The 19,198-nt window shown below is 38.5% G+C and overlaps 1 protein-coding gene across 2 annotated transcripts in view; it reads left to right on the plus strand.

The window, feature by feature from the left end:
• ttyh2l (tweety homolog 2, like) overlaps positions 1-19,198 on the plus strand; it is an 88,361-nt gene that overhangs the window by 12,765 nt on the left and 56,398 nt on the right. The gene's annotated exons all lie outside the window — the stretch shown is intronic.

Raw genomic sequence — 19,198 nt, forward strand, 5'->3', positions numbered from 1 at the left:
TTCCCAGAGTAGTTATTACTCGAACTTGTGGGATATAGTAAAATGGATCAGCGTGTGGATTTGGAGATTTCATTGAGCTACCATGTTGTTCTTGGCTGTATTAAAGGCACATGATTCTGCTTTCATTGTTGGATGCATTGAGAGAGTTTCTGAACAAGAATATGAATACACTTGGTATGCAATTTATAGCACTTTTAAAGTAGTTAAATTAAGTGTTGTTTCACTTTTTAAAACCTAAATGGACACAAATCAGGAACCTATGGTCCTATCAACACAGAAATACAGACACATGCGTAATCAGATTATGATGCCGATTGCAAAGTTTCAGCCAGATCGGCCATCAGGAGGCTCTACAGCACACAATTAACTCCTTTGCATATATTTACAGTCCACGCTTTTCTAAACCTAAATGTACAGAAGTCAGAAACCTTTAGGCAAATCAACACAGAAATAAAAAAATACATGTATGATGTAGATTGCAAAATTTCAGCCAGATCGGCCATCAGGATGCTCTACAGCACACAATTAACTTCTGTGCATATATTCACAGTCCACGCTTTTCTAAACTTTAACGTACACAAGTTAGAAAACTTTTAGGCAAATCAACACAGAAATGTAAAGACTTGTGTGTAATGACATTATTATTATTATTATTATTGATAACAGGCTTTTCTCGTTAAAATAAACTGAATACAAATATCTTGTTTTACAGTTGTTTTGTAACAATAAAAATATTGTAATCAATAATCACTTCTCAATTTAAGGAATACTGAGAGAATTTTTTTTTTATTAAACATTTGCCATAAAAATAATTATATACATGATGTCCATTTTTGATGTCCAAGTGTATACTTCCAAAACCCTGATGTTCTAATATGAAAACAAAAAAGAAATTAACATTGTTAGTAATAAGATAAGATAAAATACAGACAATATTATTATTATTAATAATAATAATAATAATAATAATAATAATAATAAATTAAAGTAGTAATAAGTTTGGAAGGAAGAAATTAGCCATATTGTCTCATATTCAATAATGTCACAAACATTTTTAACATTCTAAACATGATCATATTGATATTATATAAAAAAATATATTATATTTTTTGTTTATTTGTCTTGCTATTTATTTTATTTATTTTTTTATTGTTTGTTTGCAATCTATATGCTTGCACTATTATGCTTATTCACTTTAGTTTTGTGGTGGATTTTGTCATTACATGCACTATTATTATTTTACACAAAATCATGGTCTTGGTAAGTTACAGTTTACAACATAGACAAGCATGTATACATACTTTCAGTAGGTTTCTACTGAATGTATAAAACTATTATTTTTATTATAAAAATGTTTAACTAATAATTTGTTGCAGTAGTATATTCTTATTTATTTTATTTGTTTTTACTTTATTGTTGTCATATCGCCAAGAATATCATTTTCGCAAGAAAGCCTGGAATATTGTCATATTATTTTAGGGACATATCATTCACCTGTAATAGTGGGTAACATTTTTTTACAGTATCACTGTAAAAGCCCCACTTTTAGCCCTACTTTAAGCCCTACTTTTAGCATTTCCTGTTTTTACCTCTGCAGGTAACAGTAAACACAGAGAATTTGGTTTAAAACCCATGCAGCTCCATCCCCTCCCCTTCACTACCTGCGGCATTATAAATCCAGCCTTTACTATAACGCCTCATTATCCTCAGCAAAATACGTCAGCCGCACCAAATGAAATGTCACAGGTTAACGTCAATCTCATTCTACCCACATCACGACACCCCCACCACCCCCCACCCAAGCAGCTTCCCCAGCCTGTGCTTCATAAGCAAAGAGGGGCACTGCAGGTCCCGTCTAAGCATTTCACTCTGAACAGAGCCGAGATGTGAATTCTGAGCAGAACATTATTATAAAGCTTGCACTGTCGCCACCTTTCCTGTCTAAAACACAAAGCCCAAGGCTCCACAGAAAAATATTCACATTCTCTGAATACCTGACCTCGGTATTCACTGTCAAAGTGAGCCAGCATGGCATTTAATAATGACTGCACCCTCAGTACTCACCTTTACAGCTAAAAGAAAGGGCTGGAGAAATGTGACCACCATGTGATCTGTGTAATTGGGGTATTTATGTATGTTATTGTGCAGTGAACTTTAAAGCAAAAAAAAGAAAGAAAAAAGAAGAAACAGAAAAGAGGGAAAAAATCAGCAATTTCTGCTTTTTAATCTACTCATCTCTATCAGTAAATATGTAAAGCTCTGGATAGAATTCAGAGACCACTTCAGATTTAGAATCATAGTCTCTTTGATGTTGCACAATGAAACTGGAACACCTGGTTTTAGACCACAATAATTTATTGTCCCGACGGACAGTTCTGGCGGAAACAGGAGAGTTGAGGTGCACATAGAATTCTGCCGTGATTTGGCAGCCGTGGTTTTATGTTTTTTGGATACAATCAGAGTTATCAGCCAAACATCCCTTTCAGACAGCTTCCTCCTGCGTCCACAGTTAATCCTGTTTGATGTGGTTGGTCCTTCTTGGTGGTATGCTGACATTACCCTGGATACCGTGGCTCTTGATACATCACAAAGACTTGCTGTCTTGGTCACAGATGCTCCAGCAAGACGTGTACCAACAATTTGTCCTCTTTTGAACTCTGGTATGTCACCCATAATGTTGTGTGCATTGCAATATTTAGAGCAAAACTGTCTCTTACTGGTGCAATGTGCAATTAATGAAGATTGGTCACCAGGCTGCTCCAATTTAGCCATGAAACCTCCCACACTAAAATGACAGGTGTTTCAGTTATATTGTCCAACCCCTGTATATGTTTGAGAAAAAATAACATTGTTGTTTTATTCTATAAACTACGGACAACATTTCTCCTGAGTTCCAAATAAAAATATTGTTATTTAGAGCATTTGGTTTGCAGAAAATGAAAAATGGCTGAAACAACAAAAAATATACAGAGCTTTCACACCTCAAATAATGCAAAGAACACAAGTTCATATTCAAAAAGGTTTAAGAGTTCAAAAATCACCAGTATAGAAAAATTACAGTTTTCATTCATCTTGGCATGATCTCCTCCACCAGTCTTACACACTGCTTTTGGATAACTTTATGCCACTCCTACTGCAAAAATTTAAGCAGTTCAGCTTGGTTTGATGGCTTGTGATCATCCATCTTCCTCTTGATTATATTCCAGAGGTTTTCAATTTGGGAAAATCAAAGAAACTCATAATTTTTAAGTGCTCTTTTTTTTTCCAGAGCTGTATAGGGAAGTAGCAGAAACATGAAATCCAGAGTGCAAATGTGCAAAAGTGCATTTTGTTATAGCAGCATAGATGAGTATGAGTGAGGAGCTTTAACATGTAAAAGTGTTTCTGTGCGTCAATACCTAATAGTTTATTGCTATATAAGCTAAAAAAAAAAGTTACCCCATTTTGAAAAACGCATAAATGCTGCAGTATTTTCAATATTTATTTCCATTTCTCTGGAGATGAGCTGCAGGCCCCGGTTGTGAAGGTAATGCAATGGAAACAGGAGCTTCAGGACGCCCACTCTCTACAGTCAGTGCCTAGTCACGGCTGAGACCGGGCCGCAGCAGGCACTGTGAATGCACAGCCTCCTCCAGACCCATGATTCATTACGCCCAGCACCGCCAGCTCAAGGACACACATGAAGCAAAAGCTGAAATGCCCCAATGACACAAATGCTCCCAGAACTCGCCTGGTTCCCCGTCTTCTGACAGGCGCACTTGCATACATGCGACCGCAAATCATTCCACAGCAGAAGTGCTGAGAGGAAGTGGGCGAGAGTGAGATGTGAGCTGTCCCAGGCCTGGAACCAGGCCAGTGAGCATGAACTCTGAGGATATCAGCAGTCCACAGGAATCATCACCCAGCTCAGTTCACTCCACTCTGAGAAGAAACCTTTAGAAATAGAACGTTAAACTCTTGGGACAGTAAGGAAAATGCATGCAAAAGTCGTACATTTACTTTGACTTTCATTTTTTTATTGTAGACAGTATGAACTAGGTTAATGGGTATTTAAAGTTTTATGGCAATATGTAAAAAACATTGGTCTATGTTTTTTGTAAATATATTAAGCTCCGGAAAAAAATAAGAGACCACTTATTGATGATGTTTTACCTTAATTTTATCAAATTGAAAACCTCTGGCATACAATCAAGAGGAAGATGGATGATCACAAGCCATCAAACCAAGCTGAACTGCTTGAATTTTTGCACCCGGAGTGGCATAAAGTTATCCAAAAGCAGTGTGTAAGACTGGTGGAGGAGAACATGCCAAGATGCATGAAAACCAGGGTTATTTCACCAAATATTAATTTCTAAACTCTTAAAACTTTATGAAAGCTCTGCATCTTTTTTGTTATTTAACCATTTCTTATTTTCTCATTCATAAATGCTCTAAATGACAATATTTGTATTTGGAATTTGGGGGAAACGTTGTCTGTAGTTTATAGAATAAAACAACAATGCTCATTTTACTTAAACATATACTTATACGTAGCAAAAATCTGAGAAACTGATTTAGAAACTGAAGTGGTCTCTTAATTTATTTCCAGAGCTGTATATAAATTTAAAATATGCTGCAGTTTATCCAAAAAAAAAAAAAAATACACTCCAAAATGTACCAAAATGTACTGTTGGGTCAGAGTTCTTTAAGCACTGATGATATCCTCAACATGCTTAAAAAAAGAATATTACCGATACAATAGGTTACAAAATGTATCACAATACGATAAAATAAAATATTGTCACATTACCAGGCTCTAAAATGAGCCCAAGAAATGTTATGCTTTGTCTGCCACATAACATAACGTGCCATTCGTGGGTACTGTGTAGATATATTTTTGTTTTATTAATTGTGCTTTTGTCAGTAGAGAATTTGTCAGACACCCTTCTGTATTAAGCTGTTTTCACACTGAACGTGAAAAAAAAATCACCGCTACGCTTTCAAACCCATTCTTTTCAGTGGGAAGCGGGGCATAGACACGGTAAATATAGTTCGCCACTGGAGACAGGCGGGTCATATAAAGTTCAAATGTTTCAACTTTTGCCTCAATGAATCCTCAGTAGCTTTATAACAATGACAGAAAAGGGTTGAAAAGGTTGTGGTAATGATCACTGTAGAAGCCACAACAAGCACAACAAGCAAATATTTAGCTTTCAGCAGAAACTGCGTGTTATCCAATTACATCGCAAGTGGCAACCGGGGACCAAGCACTGAGCATCATTATGAAGACAGTAGAGCACAAATAATGCACAGTGTTTTTAAACTGTCCTCATTTGTAATGAATGTGGGGTCCCTAAAGATGTTTTGACATGACTTAAATGCTTGTAGCTGTTGAACTAAATCATTTCACAGCAGTTAAACCCTGTATTTAAGCCTCGAAGTGCTTCTGAATTTTGGTGTTAAAATCTCTTTTTACAAACTTTTCTTATAGCACTCGCTAACTGAGGACTGCAGTTGTTCCTCTAGAATTTTTTGTAGCAGCCCCTGACTTTAAATAGCACTTTTCCACTAAAAGAACTCTGGTTCTTGAACCATTTGCACAGCACGCCCACAGATGTTGTCACAGTTTGAGCTGAAGAAGCTAGTATTGTCCAGTTCTCACTTTAAACGAACGTTCCTGTTTTCGGAAGCTACTTTTGATGGTAAAAATGGGGCACACCGGTTCAAAACTAGGTTTGCGATGCAGAACGGTGCCGGATAACGAAGATAACAAAGCATTTAGCATCACTTTTCATGCTCAGGTATATTTTTCTATCTCTTAATAAGACTGGCTATTATCCAGCTGAAAGATCCGAGCTGTACAGGACTAGAATGGTAATGTTAGCTAAGCTAAGTAGCCATAGCGTTTATTTCTCTGCATATTTCTCTGTGATCTACTGTGGCTTCCTGTAGTGCACTATAGCCTAGCTCAGGCTAACTTTTTTCTATAATTTCCTCATTTTTTTCCCCCTTACATTACTTTTACTTTTATACTTTAAGTAGTTTTGAAAGCACGTCACCTAGCTGTGCCAAACATTCACACAAAGCAAACTACCAGATTAGGAGCGTCCCTCACTATCTTTAAGCAACTCCTGAAGACTGAGCTCTTTAAAGAGCACCTACTCTCCTAACACCTATAACGCTAACTAACTAACTACTTTTAAAGTCATTTCCTAATCCCCCTACTTTCCTTCTCTATCCCACTATTTCTCTTTGGCCTTCTTTACTTTAGTGTAAGTTGCTTTGGTCAAAAGCTCTGGCAAATGTAATTTAATGTAATGTAATGAAAGCAGTACTTTTTCACTTTTACTTAAAAAGTAAAAAGCTTAAGTTGATACTACAACTTCTACAGAAGTCTTTTTTTTAACTCTAGTTTTAATTCTTCTACCTGAGTAAAAAAATGTGAATACTTTTGACACCTTTGTTTAACCCTCCTGTTATGTTCTGGGTCAAATTGACTCATTTTAAAGTTTGAAGATCTAGGATAAAAGTTTTTTTTTTCAGTATGAAACTTCTTCTGCTTGCCTTAATATCAGTGTACTCAACATATAATATAAAAAAAATAGTTCACCTCACATATTTGCAACCACAAAAACTAAAACAAAATTGCAATGTTATGTAAAACTATTGTGTTTTACATGCTGGTAATGAAGAAGAGAAACATTAAAAAAGGTTACACATGTATTTTTTCCATGAAAAACGAGGGAATTATTCTAATTACACCATTACCTGTTAGAGGTAAGGAAAACCATTGCACTAAATATTGATAGAATAATTAGTAATGGAGTTGGTAATAAAATATTCACACTGCTTTTAAGTTTTTTGTTTTTGGTTTCAGACAACTTTTGTTCCTGACAAATTAACATAACAGGAGGGTTAATACTAATACTAATACAATTTCCTCTGCTTAGTAAAATCTGGTGCTAAATCATCTAGTAAATGGTCTCAGAGTGGGTACGATTTCTTTCTAAGTACACAAAAACACTATGAGAATAATTGCCCATGGCATGAAAGGAAGAAAAATAGAAATATAAGGTGGTAAAGAGTGTTCACCGTATTTCCTCAGATGTGAAAATTGTCCCTTTCAGCTCTACAGTGACTAAGTTGTCATTCCTGGTTTGCTATGCCCTCATCGTCTGCTGTAGCCCTGAGCTTTTTCATGCTGTAACGCTATGTAACCAGTCACAAGAGGGCCAAGTGGGGTCGGCGCACTGCTCGCATTACTTGTGTTTTATAATGCCAATGATGGAGAACAAAGGATTTCTGCCAAAGTGCTTAATTAAATTCCAGGAGGGTTCACCTTAATCTTGTGACAGTCATGTAAGTGCTGAGTTCTGATTGAATTAGCTTGCTGTTAACATTCCACCTCTGAACACTGAGCCCCTTGTAGCGTTAAGTGCTAGAGCATGATGCTGCTTAGCAAAGAGGGTCCCGGGTTAACCCTTTCCTGTGCCCTGCCCCTACATTTCCTGTGACTCAACACCAGGAGGCTGAAGACTAACACATGCTTCCTCCGATACATGTGAAGTCAGCCACCGCTTCTTTTCGAGCTGCTGCTGATGCAGCATTGCCGAGCAGCCAGCGCGCGTTTGGAGGAAAGCGCAGCGACTCGGTTCTGATACATCAGCTCACAGACGCCTTGTGCTGCGGACATCATTCTAGGAGTGATGTGGGGAGAGAGCGCCATCTACCCACCAAGAGGGAGCAGGGCTGCATGAGCGGGGGTTTGAACCTGCGACCTCCTGCTCATAGTGGCAGCGCTTTAGACCGCTGGACTACTTGCCGCTATATACAGAAAAATAAGGTCAAAACGAGAGGGCAATCAGAAATACAAGAAAATAACGCTCAGTACGCAACGAAAAGTCGACAATACCTTGCGATGTATGTTAACAAACTGCTGCCTTATATACAGGAAGCTAGATGAGCATGAATTGGGACTTCCTCAGAACCACAGGTGAGTCGGAGCGTAACGTGATTGGGTGAAGGTGAACGGGTGATAGTGATGACATAATTCGTTGTATTTTGGGAAATGGAGTCCAGTAGTGTGAAAGGAGAGCACGGCGGCGTGACGGTATCATCCAAGATCAAGACATATATTATGATTTTCTTTTTGCCCATATCATCCAGCACTACTGTCAAGCTAACTAATGGAATATTAAATTATACATTATATTATCTTCTGGGAATGAGCATGTTGGCCTGTGTTCAACCTGATTTACAGGATAACACCTCACAACTGCTATCCCTTCGCATGTTAGTTTACAGAATAGCAGTATATAAAATAAAGTTAGTTATTCAACCGTTTATAACCGTGAAAAACTGTCCTTTACCAGCTCTGAGAGAGCTCCAAGGTAACATGATAAAACTAATGAATGAAAAAGATTATTGAATAAGATAATTTATCCATCTATAGATATCTATATCAGAATTTAAAAGAAAAATCAGAGTTTTACAGCAGCCCAATTTCCAAACACTGGATAGAGTTTGCTCCCCCCAAATGCTCCTTCCTATGTGCCAAATTCATGCGGGTTGCCAGATAGACACACAGTGGCAAGCAATGATGAATGTTGCTCTGTAGCTTTCAGTGTCCAAAATGTCCATCTCTACTATGCTACTGGTAGTAATAAATTACCAAGCTATCATTAGTGAGCCATACTGAAGCTGATTGATTTCCTGTTTAGCAGAAAAAATAGCCAGCTTACCCGTTTCCATGACTGCAGCACATTGTTTGTGTGCTTTTGTCTGTACCTGGCAACCCTGAGTGTGGAAATGGGACTGGGCGAATGGCAGTGGGCAGATTCCAAAGCTAAAACCCACACAGATTTCCGTGAAGTACCACACAATTTACAAACTCTAAGACTAATAGGCATGACATTGCCTGGCACTGGTCTTTGTTTTTTTTTTTTTTGTTTTTTTAGCTCTTACATACTTAAGCGTGAACAAACCTGTTAAAGAAGTTAAGCTGTTATAAGAAGTTACTTCAGGAAACAACAAGAGACACCAAGGCAAAATCATTTCAGGAAAATGAAGCGTTACGTTCTGACAGGAAACGTGGTCAAGCAAAACAATTTGACACTGATAGAAGGTCTATATCTGTCAGCTGTGGGAGGTGGGGGAGGTAAAAAACCGCATGGAGGGAAATTCAGGTAGACAAAGAAGAAGTTTTCAAAAACAATGACCATTGCTTGGCTAGAGAAAAAAGTTGCCACCAAGAAAAAAGGTCATACACTGTAATATTTTGTTGAACCGCCTTTAGCTTTGATTGCTTTGATGCATTCACTGTGGCATTGTTTCAATAATCTTCTGCAATGTAACAAGATTTATTTCAATCCAGTGTTGCATTATTTTTTCACCAAGATCTTGCAGCAGCATTGATGATGGCAGAGTCTGACCACTGCACAAAGCAGCGCTTCTCCATCCAGCACATCCCAAAGATTCTCAATGAGGTTAAGATCTGGACTCTATTGTGAACTCTCAATCCATGTGTGAAAATGATGATCTCAAGCTCCCTGAATTCCTCTTTCACAATTCTAACTCGATAAATCCTGCAATTGTCATTTTGTAATATGGCAGTGCTATCAGGGAGGGAAAAAAATCCACTTGACTTATGTTGCACTTTTTATCCAGAGTGCTGACACTGGCAAGGAAAAACTGGGGGAAGGGACCTTGGGAGGAGCCAGAACTCACAAAAGGGAACCATCCTCCTCTGGTCAGTTATCAAAGAATTCACCGTAATTCACCGCATGAGTCTATTATGTTTAGGTGTTCTGATATAATAGTGGTGGTAAGCATATTGGAAGTTATGATGATGGTTAATGATAAAAAATAATATGGTAATATCAATGTTAGTAAATAGTAAGTTACTAGTTTGTGTCAATGTAAACTTCAGTATTGTCTACCGTGCAATCCATCGCTTTAAAAAGAAAGAAACAACTAAATGTGGGATTTAAATGGCCAAAAAATGTTTAAGCAATACATTTTTATAATCAACATAGTTTTTTTTTTTTTTCAAAGTCTTCTTGAAAACCGTTTATTTTTGTGAGTTAAGTGCTTCCATTTATTACCAGTAAGCTTAGATATCAGCACTGTTAGCAGTGTTATTAAATGATGCCCAACATCATTTAATACCTTGTGAATGACTTTGTGGCGTGGTGCAATAGGAACAACCTGCTGTTAAACACCCCCAAGACCAAGGAGATTGTGTTGGCAGGACATACACACAGCCAGTATCTATTGTGGGAGTTGATGTGGAGATAGTGAAGACCTACAGGTATCTCGGACTGCATCTGGATGATAGGCTGGACTGGTCAGCCAACACAGACATCCTGTACAGAAAGGGACAGAGCCGGCTGTACTTCCTGAGGAGGCTGGGGTCTTTTGACATCTGTCGGATGTTTTATCAGACTGTGGTGTCCAGCTGTCTTTTCTACGCTGTGGTGTGCTGGGGAGGAAGCATAAAGAAGAGGGACAAGATGCGTCTGGACAAGCTGGTCAGGCGGGCGGGGTCCGTGGTTGTTGTGAAGCTGGACTCTGTGGTAACGGTGGCAGAGAGAAGGACACTGCACAAACTACTCTCCATCATGGATGATGATGGTCACTCATTGCATTCCATCCATCCATCCATCCATCCAACAGTGTTCCACCAGTGTAAGCCAGGGAGCTATCAGCTAGCGGTTCATGCCACGTAGCTTGTTTTAAAACAGTAAACATGCAGGCTAAAGTCCGATATACTCACCTCCAAGCGGCGAAAGAGCTAGCGCTGCAGTTAGCGGTTAATGCTACTACTGCTCCAGCCTGGAGAAACTTTACTAAAACTTCTTTGTAACGCTGTACTTCAGCATAATGGCTTTACTCCTCATAGGACACACTGTTATTAAATAAAGAATTTTAGGTGCGCCTTATACTTCAATAAATATTGTAGTCAAGGGCAGGTGGTGTAAATTGGACAATTGGCACCTAGTCTGTGGCAAGCTCCATACATTAGTGATGGAATTAATGATGGAGTCATTCCAAAGAGCTCATTGACTTCCAGCTTAAAGCTGTAATATGGTGCCACAGTCAACTGTAAGTGGTATTATTGATAAGTGGACGTGTTTAGGAACGACAGCAGCTCAAACTGAGACATGAACAGACAGACAATGTAAAGACAATGTATAGATCGGGGTATCTGAGAGCTCCAAACCCGCTGTTAGAGCTGTACTTGGAAAACCAACTCCATTCTCGTGCCTACATTTTTTATAGTTTATAGTGAGCTTCTGTAGATGTAAATGTGTGGGTGTTAATGATTGTGACCGGTGATGTCTGGACAAAATTGTCCATGCAAAGTTATTTAGCTTCCTTAGAACATGGCAAAAGTCATGGGACACAATAATAGTCCCCTGTTCCATGGCATTTGGCATTTCAGTGTATTAATCCATAGAGTTAACAGTCTTTGAAACAAGTGCAGAAAAGTGCTGGAGGTGCAGAATATTAAACAGCCACCCTCACTGGTGTCATAATTTGCTGGTATTTCTGTATTTGCACAAACATAATCGTAAGCAATTATTTTTCATTCCGTTCTTGCATAAAAGTCCAAGGTGTGGCCTGTTAGCGGTGCTCAGAGTTGCGGGTGATGTAACTGAGCCTATTACAGCTGGTGTGTACGGATGGCTGCAGGCCCAGCCGCAGTGAAGACTTTCTGCAGTTTTCCTGCCTCGAACTGCCTTCCAGCAACAGAAGCAGCAGCTGGAGCGGCAGATTAGCACCAGGGCCTATGTTGTTAGTGCTGAGACATTTAGCCACATCCAGTCTGCAAGCAAATACTCTTATCCTGAGCTGCTCTCACGTTAATTAGTTCAAATGCCATCCAGATATTTAGTGAAGTATCAGCCGATAAGGCTCTTACTGCGAGGTGGAGTGAAGGATCACAGCTCATTCACGCTAATGCTTGTAGCTGCCGCTCGTAGCGTCTAAAACAGGTGCGAGTGCCGCGAGGCGGAGAATACAAATCTGAGCCGGCAACTTTTAATACTGCTGATTAGTGGAAAGTCTTATTTACACCCAGCCACGCTCATATCTGTGCACTGACCATTCTTCCTCACCCAAATAAACATTTACTCACCCAAATAAACGTTTTTTTTAAGGAGAGAAACATGTGTAGATTAACATCCCGCTCTAGTTTGACTTTAAAAGCTTTTCCCCAGCCTCCCCATTAGAAGAGAAACATGGTGACGCCCATGCTTACTTCGATGTAGGCATCCTTACTAGTAGTGCTGGGCGATATGGAAAAAATCATATATCACAATATGGATTTTTTTTATATCACGATAACGATATATATCATGACATTCCACAGTTAATTATGTTTTCAGTCATTCTTAGCAAAATATGACAAAATAATATCATTGCTTACTTTTTCCAACTTTATTTCAAAGTGACATTAAACCAATGAGAATTTTCACAAATGAGAATTACTACATTTTAGTGCAGCAATATATATATATGTATCAAATGAAAACAGATGAGGTAGATGCAGTAGCTAATTTTTTCAAAAGAACAATGCATCTCCATTGTTCAGCTCTAATGAGTTTAATAACATAAGGTATGTCTGATTACTTTATTATCACTTATATAAACTGAGTTTATGCAAAGTGACCACGCCAATAAATTTCATCGTAGCCTACTTTATGTATTTGCATGAATAATTGATTAAATTACTGTAGAAACAATATAGACGATAGAAGGTAAGTAGCACGATAGACACTTTGCTATCGACCCCACGATATTTAGCGTCATATCGCACAGCACTACTTTCTAGTGTCGCTTAATGTACCTTATAATCTGGTGCACCTTGTGTGTAAAAATAGACCAGAAATAGACGTTCAATGGTAGTGCGCCTTGTAATCCGCTGCGCCTTATAGTCTGAAAATATGGTAAGTTTGCAGTTATGTTGGAACAGGAAAGGGCCATCAACAAACTGTTCCCTGCAAATTTGGGAGCATGAAATTGTCCAAAATCTAAATAGTTCCTTTCACTGGAACTAAGGGGCTCTAACAATCCCACACCAATAATCCCCCCTCCTCCAAACTTTATACTTGCCACAATGCATACAGAAAAGTACCGTTCTGTCACTAATGTTTGTAGAGGCACTCTGCATGCCTAGGTGCTCGGTTTTGTACACCTATGGACATGGAAGTGATTGGAACACCTGAATTCAATGATTTGAATGGGTAAGTGAATATAGAGATAGAGTTGAGCTTGATGGCTTGATTAAAATGGGGTTTCACCTTGTGGTAAATATCTAAAATTGATGTGTGTAATTATGTATGTAACTGTTAAAACCACTTGAATGTGAATATGATGTGGCCAAAATTCTCATGGTGTTGTTATAGTTCTGGAACTGTCATTACTAAATAATTACTATAACGTCACAAACCTGTTAAGGCGACATTTGTGGTATTCAGCTCTTTATTTAATGTTTTGTAATAGGGGTGTGACGAGACACTAATATCACTGGACGAGACGAGATACAATACTGGGTTCACGAGAACGAGACGAGACGAGATTTAAAAATACAATTTTAAGAAAGCGTCAAAAATGAAAAGTGGCTTGAAAACTAGAGTTTTATTTGACAAAATGATATAACGCAAATTTAACAGACTGATTTCTCTCACACATTGATTCTATAAGAAACAGAAATAAGAATAAAAAATAAAAATAATATGTATAGTGCAAAGCACAACCAGTCATATTAAGCCTATGGTTTGTGTTTTTTTTTTCTCCTAAATCTCTTGTCATTTAACTATGCATAACCATAACCAGTCATATTAAGACTATACTTGAAGTGCAAACAGGTCACTCTGTTGCCGTTTTATTGTTTCCACTGGAGCCAAAATGCAGCCAGACATACAACATAAATGTAGCAGAAGCATCTTCTATACAAATGCCCGAATTTTCCTCTTCTGCTGAGAGCTGCTCTCACTGCTCAGCCACCACACTCGCTGCTATCGCTACTGTGTTGCCAGATCCCTCTTAAAAAGTCCACACTAAACTGTTTTTTATTCCCGGGAGACAGGTTTAATCTTGACGAGAAATATCGCCACGTTTTAATCTCGCGAAATCTCGTGCCACGAGATCTCGTCACACTCTTATTTTGTCATTTTTGCTCTATTATTGAGCCATTTTAAAGACTTATTTGAATAATTAGTCAATTGCATCTATAACAGCTTCAAATCTTATAGAAAGGCTTTCCACAAGGTTTAGTAATGTGTTGAATAGATTTTTGAGCATTCTTTCAGAAATTCTCCATTTATGAGGTCCGACAATAATGTTGGACGAGAACGTGTAGTTCGCAGTTTCCACTTTAATTCATCCCAAAGATGATTTTATTGGGTTGAGTTCAGGACTTCTCTTCCACTGTGCAGGCCAGTCAAGTTCTTCCACACTAAACTCCCTCGTCCATGTCTTTATGGATATTGCTTTGTGCAGTAAATTTGCAGTTATGTTGGTACTGGACTAAGAGGCTCCAACAACCCCACACCATAATCCCCCCCTCCTCCAAACTTTATACTTACTACAATGCAGACAGAAAAGTACTGTTCTTTCACTGATGTTTGTAGAAACAGCCTGCATGTCTTGATTGAAATGGGGCTTAACCTTGTGGTTTGCAACACACTTATATTTATAAATATCTAAAATAGATGTAAGGGTAATGTACCTGTTAAAACCACTTGTGTGTGAATATGATATACAGGTGCTGGTCAACGAATTAGAATAATTTGAAATAGTGCAATCATGAAATTCTTTGAATGCATTTTTTGTGCAGAAAGCAAATCAGGTGTTCACCGCACCTGTCCTACTCGTTAGACTAATCACAGAACTCGTTACCTGGAAAAAAATTTGCTCAGCTGAGCTTTCCAAAAGGCCCATTTAGGCCATTTAACTGTGACACTGTTGTTTTATTGAATTAGAATAATGGAGAAACCGTTTCATTGAATTAGAATAATTTTTTATTATAATTACAATCATCATTTTCTCAGTATTTTGTGGCTGCCCCCTTGGCTTGTATGACTGCCTGAAGTCTCCGCGGCATCGATTTGACCAGCTTGTCGCAAGTTTCCGCACTCACAGCTTCCCAGGCAGTGGCGATGTTCTGCTTCAGTTGGTCCAGCGTAGTAGGCTTTCTGTCGCGAATTTTCCGCTTGACGATGGCCCAAAGGTTTTCAATGACATTGAGGTCAGGCGAGTTGGCCGGCCATGCCAAAACTTCAAGCTGTTTTTTAGTGAACCAATCTTTGGTCGACTTTGCCGCATGAGCCGGTGCAAGATCCTGTTGAAATATGAAGTCTTCTTCGCCGAACTGTTCCTCAACAGTCGGAATCAGGAACGTTTCCAGAACATCTTGATATACGGCAGCATTGACAGTCTTCTTGAGGAAGCAGAGCTTCCCTACACCTCGAGCGGACATGCATCCCCAGACCATAACGCTCTGGGGAAACTTGACAGATCTTTTCACGCACTCGTGGTTGTAGGTTTCGCCACCACGACGCCAGACACGAGGACCTTGGTCACCGAAGGAGATGCAGAAGCGTGATTCGTCACTGAAGACCACTTTCTGCCAGTCTTCAGCAGTCCACTCGCCGTGTTCTTTGGCCCACTTCAGCCGTTTCTCCATTTGTTTCTTGTTCAGCATCGGTTTTACTGCTGGAACGCGAGATTTGAAGCCGAGTTCGCGCAGACGACGGTAAGTGGTTGATCTGGAGACGTCAGCGCCGGTCTGCTTGTTCCACAAGTCGGTGAGCTCGGAAGTGGACTTGAACCGGTTGCTGACTGCGATCTTTCTCAGCTGCTTGTTGTCGCGAGCAGAAGTTTTTCGGACGCCGGAACAGTTGGTGCGCTTGCTGCAGTTTTTCTTGAGAGCTTTGCAGACGGAAGACTGGCTGATGCCGAGCTGCTCAGCAATTTTAGTTTGGGTCAAGTTTTGTTGGCGAAGGGCTTGAATTTGAGCCACTATTCCGGTTGAGAGGTCGCGCTGCTTACCCATGATTGATTTTACAACTTAGAAATTCTACTCAACCCTGACTTTATACTGCACAGTGAACACTCTTCACAGAAAACAAAAATTCGAGCATTTATTCTAATTCAATGAAACGGTTTCTCCATTATTCTAATTCAATAAAACAACAGTGTCACAGTTAAATGGCCTAAATGGGCCTTTTGGAAAGCTCAGCTGAGCAAATTTTTTTCCAGGTAACGAGTTCTGTGATTAGTCTAACGAGTAGGACAGGTGCAGTGAACACCTGATTTGCTTTCTGCACAAAAAATGCATTCAAAGAATTTCATGATTGCACTATTTCAAATTATTCTAATTCGTTGACCAGCACCTGTAGGTGTTTTTATGAGACAGGAAGTGGCTGACATTCTCATGATGTTATTATAGTTCTGAAACTATGTTAAGGCCACATGTTAAGTGGTTATTTAGCTCTTTATTTAATGTTTTGTAATTTTTGTTCTATTATTTTGCCATTTTAAAGACTTATTTGAATAATTATTCAATTGCATCTATAAAAGCTTAAAATCACACTTTAAATACATTTCTAAAATGGATGTTTGAGGTATGTACCTGTTAAAACCACTTGTATGCAAATATGATATAGGTGTTTTTATGAGACAGGAAGTGGTTGACATTCTCATGATGTTATTATAGTTCTGAAACTATCAATACTAAATCATAACTATATGTCACAAACGTGTTAAGGCCACATTTGTGGTTATTCAGCTCTTTATTCAATGTTTTGTAATCTTTGTTCTATTATTTTGCCATTTTAAAGACAGCTTTAAATCACACTTTAAATACATTTCTAAAATGGATGTGTGAGGTATGTACCTGTTAAAACCACATGTATGTGAATATGGTAGGTGTTTTTATAAGACAGGAAGTGGCTGACATTCTCATGATGTTATTATAGTTCTGAAACTATCTGTGGTTATTCCATTCTTTATTAAATGTTTTGTAAACTTTGTTTTGTATTTAGCCATTTTATAGACTTATTCAAATAAGGATTTATTTCAAACATGCGATAATAGTTAGAAATGGCACAATGCAACTTTTCCTTTTGCAATACTCAAAATGTGACAATTAAACAATAGCATTCTTATTAGAATGATGGCACACAGTACAAGCATTGTTCCTTTAATACCCCTACCCCCATTTCCTGCCGGTGCAGGGGATTGAACTGAAGAATTTCTGGTCCCATTCTTTGGGAAGAAAGGGGCCATATGACACTATTTTATCATATTGCATCAACATGCATAAGCATATTGATGATATCATCAGTGCTTAAATAATACTGACCCAACTGTACATTTTAATGTGACAAAAATCCTGTTCATGTGGATGATGTGCACATTTAAAAAAAAAAACTGTACTCTGCATTAAAGATTTTTAAGAATCCGCCACTGTTGATGCATTTTGTTTGCTTTTTGTTGCCTTTTTTTTTGGTTATCAGAATATTGCGATTAAAAACTCTGTATCGTGAAATTGTCGTGATTGTTGTTCTGATAAATGTTTTACCATATCACCCAGTTGTATGTCCCTCCTCCGTGCTCTACCTCACTCTGTCTCCGTCTACTTTGCTCTACCTCAGCTCTTTGCCTGTTCATGTGTGGCATCTTCCTTTCATAATTAAAAAATATATATTTATTTAAATTTGAAATACATTTCAATGTATATATATGTCTTTATTTTTAATTACTATTTACATTGTAGATTCTCACTGAAGGCATCTAGACTATGAATGAACACATGTGGAGTTTTATGTACTTAACAAAAAATGAGCTGGCCTCCACAGTCACGGGACCTGAACCCAATCCAGGTGGTTTGGGGTGAGCTGGACCACAGAGTGAAGAAGGCAAAGGGGCCAAAAAGTGCTAAACACCTCTGGGAACTCCTTCCTTCAAGACTGATGGAAAACCATTTCAGGTGACTCTACCTCTTAAAGCTCATTGAGAGAATGATGCCAAGAGTGTGCAAAGCAGTAATCAGAGCAAAGGGTGGCTATTTTGAAGAAACTAGAATATAATTTTTTTTTGTTTTGTTATTTCACCCTTTTTTGTTAAGTACATAAAACTCCACATGTTTATTCATAGTTTGATGCCTTCAGTGAGAATCTACAATGTAAATAGTTATAAAAATAATAAAGAAAACACATTGAAAAAGAGATGGTGTGACGGTATGTATACATATTTACATATTTTTTGCTGCACATTTGAAGCATGTATTTGAGTCAAAGCAAGGAGTGCGACACAACATCACAATGTTGGCGTGACTCAGAATCTAGACTATTAGCCTAAAACATGGCAGCATCCAGGAAATGTAAAGCCAAATGCAAATATATGAACTTAGAACCTTCTTACCAGAGTGGGAGGATTAGTATTTTTTTATTAAGGGTTATAAAGTTATGTCAAATGTCTATCATATTTTAAACCTTCCAATCTTCAGCGCCAATTCACCTCACTACTCGCCAACATGAATCACAAGTTTTCCCAACGGTACTGAATTGCGCAAGCACTAGCTGAACATTTTAAAGTCAGACAGTTTCAGAAGTTAACAAAACAGTCAAAAACTTGTCTCGCTTGCCTCCCGTCAACTGGAATAAAATATTGCTTATGCTAAAAAAGCCATACAGTGAAGGGGAATTTGTGAAAAGTTGTTCCAGCGATGCCATTGCAGTCTTGTGGTTGCTGTAGTACCGATATTCATCTGCACATATTTGTGTAAATACATAACCTGTAGCTCCAGGTAGTGATAAGTGTTCATATTTGAATAGGTTGGCCACTTTTTTCTCCCTTTCTCACCTCATTCTTCCTTGCTCTGTCTAACTCATTGGTGGTATATATTAACTGGACCAAGCCATCCCCCTGATTTCAACGGAGCCAAGTGAGGCCAATCGTGTCACTTCCTGATCGGCTTCTCGTGGGCCTTAACCAGGAAAGTGAGAGATTGCGCAGGCGCCAGCATGACGCGAATCTTCTGCGTGCCGTGCAAACAACCGTACTGTTTATAGGAGCTCCACAGAACTATTCACTCCACAGTGAGAAAAGCTCCATTCCGTCCCAGAATGAGGCTTTTAATGAATGAACAGCAGATATAAACTAGAACTTCTTACTTCTATTTACTACTATCTTACTATCTACAATGTAT

This window comes from Astyanax mexicanus, chromosome 19 (assembly GCF_023375975.1).
Source record: "Astyanax mexicanus isolate ESR-SI-001 chromosome 19, AstMex3_surface, whole genome shotgun sequence".
Classification (NCBI taxonomy): Eukaryota; Metazoa; Chordata; class Actinopteri; order Characiformes; family Acestrorhamphidae; genus Astyanax; species Astyanax mexicanus.